Source organism: Myotis davidii, unplaced genomic scaffold (assembly GCF_000327345.1).
Source record: "Myotis davidii unplaced genomic scaffold, ASM32734v1 scaffold436, whole genome shotgun sequence".
NCBI lineage: Eukaryota > Metazoa > Chordata > Mammalia > Chiroptera > Vespertilionidae > Myotis > Myotis davidii.
In genome coordinates, this window is record NW_006292604.1 from 1771008 (window position 1) to 1777657 (window position 6650).

At 37.0% G+C, this 6650-nt stretch overlaps 1 protein-coding gene across 8 annotated transcripts in view; it reads left to right on the forward strand.

Moving 5' to 3' along the window:
• The window catches only part of NAA15 (N(alpha)-acetyltransferase 15, NatA auxiliary subunit), a 73900-nt gene that overhangs the window by 862 nt on the left and 66388 nt on the right, over positions 1–6650 (forward strand). The window lies entirely within an intron of this gene.

A 6650-nucleotide genomic window follows, 5' to 3' on the forward strand; every position in this document is an offset into this window, starting at 1 on the left:
GTCCCCGCCCGGCCCCGAGTCGCTTCGGGACCTGAGAGGCTGGAAGGGAGGAAGGAGTTTAGAGGAGAAAAGGAAGCTTTTCGACGACGACTTCCTCTTGAGTAGTGGCATACTTGGGTCTTCAGCACCTTGGTCGGTCGGTCTCTCTCTCTGTCTCTGTCTCTCTCTTTCTCTTTATTTCTAGAGTAGGGACGGGACATTTATTTCTTGGTTTCTGAGCGGGAAACCGCCCCACCCCATCCCTCTCCTCGGGAGGTGGGGCGCACTGCGTGGGGGCGGCCGGTCGGAAGTGAAAAGTTACAGGCTTTCGGTTGGGGCGTCCTAGACCAGGATTTTCGCCGAGACTGAAGCGCATTAACACCAGTGGAAAAATTTAGCTACAGAGAATATACGAATTTTTGAGATGGATCCTTTGACATTAGCTCAAACCCACTTATTCTCTACATTTCGAATGTGTACAGTTGGCTTTTTTTTTTCTTCATTGTCATAAGTGCAATGATGTTTGGAGGGACTGTTTACCCTGTAAAATATGTTTTGTCGCCTTGACGCTATAATTAACATTATAGCACATTTTTATTGTTTGACATTTATGTGTGGGTTGCCCCTTTCATGCAAACATTTCTTAGTGAAAGGATGAACTGTATTTGCCAAACTAAAAACTTTAAAGTTTGGGGTGTATGTATGAAAGTGTTTGCTTTCTCTCTTGCAGTTTAAGTTTATTTCCCTTGTTTGAAAAGTAGAACAACTCTGGGGATCCAGTTTTTCTAGAAATAAGAAAGAGAATTCCATGTTGAAATGACTTTGATTTTGCAAAAATATTCATATGTAGTACACACATTTAGTCGATGCATGTTGAAAAACATCAGAAAGTCACATCCAATACCATGTAACATGTAACTCGTAGTTTCCTTGAAATTCTTATTGCTATTTTTTGTTTTGTTTTAGGACGAAATGGAGTGTCAGTGGGACTATAATATAGTTTTGCCAGAACAATTTATTTTTTTTTAAAAAAAATATCTTTTATTGATTTTTCACAGAGAGGAAGGGAGAGAGATAGAGAGTTAGAAACATCGATGAGAGAGAAACATCAATCAGCTGCCTCCTGCACATCTCCTACTGGGGATGCGCCCGCAACCCAGGTACATGCCCTTGACCGGAATCGAACCTGGGACCTTTCAGTCCGCAGGCCGTCGCTCTGTCCACTGAGCCAAACCGGTTTCGGCCAGAACAACTTATTTATTTTTAAACCTTTTAAAAGACTAATTGGTGTGTAGGTTTGACTATAACACAGTTTTAGGTGAGCAAATTGTCTTTAATCTCCCACAATTCTTTAATTTGAAAATTCAAGCTGAAAATTTGAGTGAAGAGTACAAGGAGCACTTATAAACCCTTTACATAGAGTTAATATTTTGCTATATTTGTTATCTCGCTCCCCATACTTACAAGAGTTAAAAGTAAGTTGCAGACATAATAGTTCATTCCTAAATGCTTCAGCAAGCATCTCCTAAGAATAAGGCCATTGTTCTATAAAACCATAATACCATTATCAATTATCAATCATTACCTAATATTGTCTAATACCCAGTTCATATGCAGTTTCTCCCAATTGGTAGGGGTAGCACTTTAAAAAAAAAATCAAACTTTAGGGTCACATGTAGTTTTAGCAAATAATACGTTGAGATGCCTTGTACCCATTACCTCATTTCCCTAATGCTAATGCCTTGTAAAACTGTAGTTCAGTATCATAACACTTATACAACCTACCACTTATTCATATTTTTCTATTTTACTTGTACTGATTTGTGTATTTAGTTCTGTGCAATCTTATCACGTGTAGATTATATAACTATCACAACAGTCAATATACAGAACAGTTCCATTAGAATCACACCTCCTTCCCTCCTATCCTCTCTACCCCCCAAAATCTGGCAACCACTACTAATCTTTCTATAGTTTCGGCATTTCAAGAATGTTTACTAAAAAGTACTGTACATAACTTTTAGGATTGGCCCATTTTATGCAACATAAAAGATTCATCCAAGTTGTTGGGTGTATCAATAGTTGTTCCTTGTTATTGCTGACAAATTCTGTGATATGGATGTACCACAGTTTAATTATTCCATAGGATAACAGTTTTTGATTAAGCATCAAACAGTTTTTTGTTTGTTTTTTTTTAAAAATATGTTTTATTGTTTTTTTACAGAGAGCAAGGGAGAGAGAGATAGAAACATCGATGAGAGAGAAACATCGATCAGCTGCCTCCTGCACATCTCCCACTGGGGATGTGCCCGCAACCCAGGTACATGCCCTTGACCGGAATCGAACCTGGGACCCTTCAGTCCGCAGGCCAACGCTCTATCCACTGAGCCAAACCGGTTTCGGCAGTTTTTTTTTTGGTGGTGATAGTGGAGTGAACATTTAAGTTCATTGCTAAAGTTAAAGTGCTAAAGGATTTATTGGGATAGGTACATGCAGAAGAAAATTGAAAATCACTAACTGAAAGAAAAGGGGATATAATGTCCTTATTCTCTTACACTGGAATAATGAAAATATTACTAACCAAAAGTATAATTAGTATTTGTTTTTTCAAAATTGTTTCTGCTTCCTCAGTTGTAGTTAGCTCTTTTGACTGTAAGTTTTTCCCCCAAGTAAGATAAAGGAAAAGTTGGGCATACTCTAATGCCTTGTAATCAAGTGGTGCTTAGGTTAGTAACTTAAATCATTCCAGTGGCATTCAACTTTTGAGCTACTACTTTCTTAGTTGTACCATACTTATTTGTAGTAAAGTGTGTAGGAAATGAAATTAATTTGTGTTTTACAATTTCAAAATAATAAATTATGTGTTTGCCTTAATTTGTCAAAGGAAACCTGGTTTACACATCAGTTTACAAAAAATTTCAGTTTTTTTGTAGTGGATTTGCCTGGCTTGTTCTAGCCGACTTGATATCTAAAATTTAATTTTGTTGCATATTTGGTCCATCTTTTTTCCCACATTACTGTTTTCTGACTATAAAACATTGTCATAAATTGGTCATAATTTCTGCAAAAAGTGTCTTGTATATAATTTGTCTAATGAAAGGGTGGGAATATGAGTTTAACGTGCCATATATTATGTAGGAGTTTAGTTTAAAGAAGAGATACTTGTTTTTGCCAGAAGTGTTTTTTGTTGTTGTAATTACACTCTATTGTAACAATGTGAAAAACTAAGTCATTAAAAAATGATGGCTTTGCATACTCCTGATGCTATTTTTCACGACTTTCTTAGGATATAGGTGAATGGTAAGAGAAATGAGGTTGCCAGGGTAAAACAAAATCCACACTTTTGTAGATTTAGCCCACTTGGAAGAGTTGGACATACTCTGTTGCCTTGCAGTCAAGTGTTGCTAGGTTGGTGACTGTTGCTGCTTTCTTCTCTCTTCTCTCTATGTTAATGTGAGTTGTAAGAAAAAACATCTAACTTAGGAGTACTTAAAATATTGTACATCATTAATCTATTTTTGGATTTTTGCCTGAATGATTTATGGTGTTAGTTAAAAGTCTGAAGGACAGAATTTTTCTTCCTATAAAAGTGGTTAGAGAAGTTAAGTTAGCATAGTGATAATATTTGTGATTTACTGAAAACGTACAATTTGTACTATAGAATACAACTTTCTGTGGAGATGGAAATGCTAGACATAGAACCATTAGCTACATGTGGCTGTTGTACACTTGAAATAGGGCTAATGGGATTGAGGAACTGAATTTTTAATTTTCAAGTTTTTTTTGTTTGTTTTAAAATATATTTTATTGATTTTTTACAGAGAGGAAGGGAGAGGGATAGAGAGTTAGAAACATCGATGAGAGAGAAACATCAATCAGCTGCCTCCTGCACTCCCACCGGGGATGTGCCCGCAACCAAGGTACATGCCCTTGACTGGAATCGAACCTGGGACCCTTCAGTCCGCAGGCCGATGCTCTATCTACTGAGCAAAACCGGTCAGGGCATGAATTTTTAATTTTAATGAATTTAAATTCAAATAGCCACATGTGAAGGGTTATCATTTTGGACAGTTAAAAGACAGTACCAACAGAAGTAGACATTGTGCCCTGTACGATTGCAGGGCTGGAAAGCTACTGGCCAACTGGCTTTAACTGAAGGGATTTCTTTGCTTAGTCTGCATTCTTATTCCTTTTAATAATTCTTCTGATAATGTAGTTCTTTCAGAGCATTGACTTAAAATATATCTTCTTTGTTCATAAAAGTGTTTTTGGACATAAAAGACTAGGTCATATAAGGGATCACACGTGAAGGGCTGTTTGTTCAAAATTTTCTCTCCTCAAAATTTGCATGGCTCATTTTTTCTCTTATTTCTTTTGGAATTCTGCTCAGATGTCATCTAAATGTTATATAGAGGCCTTCCTTGACCAGGAGAAGTCCTCCTCAGTCAACCTTCTTATTTTCTTCCTTGCTTTTTTTTTTCCATATCACCATCTGACAAGTTATTTATCACATGCCTTGCACAATTAAAATGTAGGTTTTATGAGGATAGAGACTTTGTTCTGTTCATTGTTCTACTCGTTAGAATAATGTACCAATATAGATATTTAAGAAATACTTGTTACATGAAATGAGTTTTAAATCAATGACTACAAGGCAAGAAAGAAAGAGCTTTGGATTGTGTGCTTGCACAGAGATTTTTGTAGAAGGTAGTTAAGCTGAGCCTTGGCTTTGTAGAATACATTACTATATGAGGTAATTGTAGGACATCAGGCAGAACCTGTATTACCTGGTAAGAACTTGGATGTTTCATTTATGAATGAATCATAGTATTTGTTTACATGGCCCTTGTCCCATCACAAGAGCATTAGAGAAAATTTGATATTTTTTTTTTAGCATTGGAAAAAAAATAACATCTGGATTAAATGATGTGAGGAGCTTGCTGAATCAGATAGTAACGCTCAGTCATCTATAGTTTCATAAAGCTATACAACTGATTCTGACACAGGGGTGAGGACCTCTGCATATGCTGTTATGAATATAAAATGTTAGAAGGGGAAATTTTTTTTTTTTAGTTTAGAATTCCTTTGTGAGTTATTTCCAGGAAATTAAATAACCAAGTTGAATTCTTGGAATTTGGAAAGGTATGCTGGAAGCTGGAGTGTCAGAGCAAGCCATTTAACCATCAGTGAGCCTAGCCAACCATTGGTGTTCACTTCTTTTTTTTTTTTTAAACATATTTTATTGATTTTTCACAGAGAGGGAGAGAGATAGAGAGTTAGAAACATCGATGAGAGAGAAACATCGACCAGCTGCCTTCTGCACATCTCCTGCTGGGGATGTGCCCGCAACCCAGGTACATGCCCTTGACCGGAATCGAACCTGGGACCCTTCCGTCCGCAGGCCGACCTCACCAGTTAGGGCTACTTTTTAATTTTTTAAATCCTTGCCAAGATTATGTTTATTGATTTTAGAGAGAGAGGAAGAGAGAGAGATAGAGAGAGTTAGAAACATCGATGAGAGAGAAACATCGATCAGCTGCCTCTTGCACACCCCCCACTGGGGATGTGCCCGCAACCCAGGTACATGCCCTTGACTGGAATCGAACCCGGGACCTCTCAGTCCGCAGGCTGACTCTCTATCCACTGAACCAAACTGGTTTCGGCTGGTGTTCACTTCTAAATACATACAACTCTGCTGTCTATTCATAGGCAGTAACCATATTGAAAAAAGAAAAACTTCAAATTCTTAGTGAAAATTGTTTCGAGAAGAATGTCATTTGCCAGTGCTGATGGCAGAAGAGCAAGTGAAGAGGTTTAAAGAGTGGTGGTTCTTAGTATAAGAATTAGGATGTGGAGAGGAGGGAATTTTATGCTGTGATTGTATTCTTGACTTTTAGGAATTTCCCTGGTATATCTGTACTGTTTTGTGATGCATGCTATACAAAGCTATATTTAAGTTGTAGCTTTAAAAAAAAACACCAGTTTAACTTGTTGCATATGGATTGTCCCTCTTACGTAAGCTATGAATTATATTGTTCACTACTTAATTTGTAATTAAAATAATTTCTTAAAATTTCAATTTAATAAAAGCAATCTTTTTTTTGGCTATTTAAAAGTAAAATAAAAATTCTACTGTAGAAATAAATGAATGAGAGGTTAATTTTTTGTTCTTGACGTATGCTCTATTCCACTGAGATTTTCTTTAGTTAATAAAATCGGAACAGCCCTAGCTGGTTCAGCTTAGTGGATAGAGCGTCGACTTGCAGACTGAGGGTTCCTGGGTTTGATTCTGGTCAAGGACACATGCCCAGGTTGTGGGCTCGATCCCCAGTAGGGGACGTGCAAGAGGCAGACAAACAATGATTCTCTCTCATCATTGATGTTTCTATCCCTCTCCCTTCCTCTCTGAAATCAATAAAATTATATTTTAAATAGATAAATAAAATAGGAACAGATTTTCAGTTGATACAGTTTGAAATTTCTACTAAAACCTACTGGGGAAATTGTAATCTTATTTTTTTTAATTGAATTTACTGGGGTGACATTGGTTACTAAAATTACATAGGTTTCAGTGTGCAATTCTGTAATACATCATCTGTATATTGTATTGTGTGTTCACCACCCCAAGTCATTTATCTTTCCTTTATCCTCTCATACCTCCCCCTATCCCT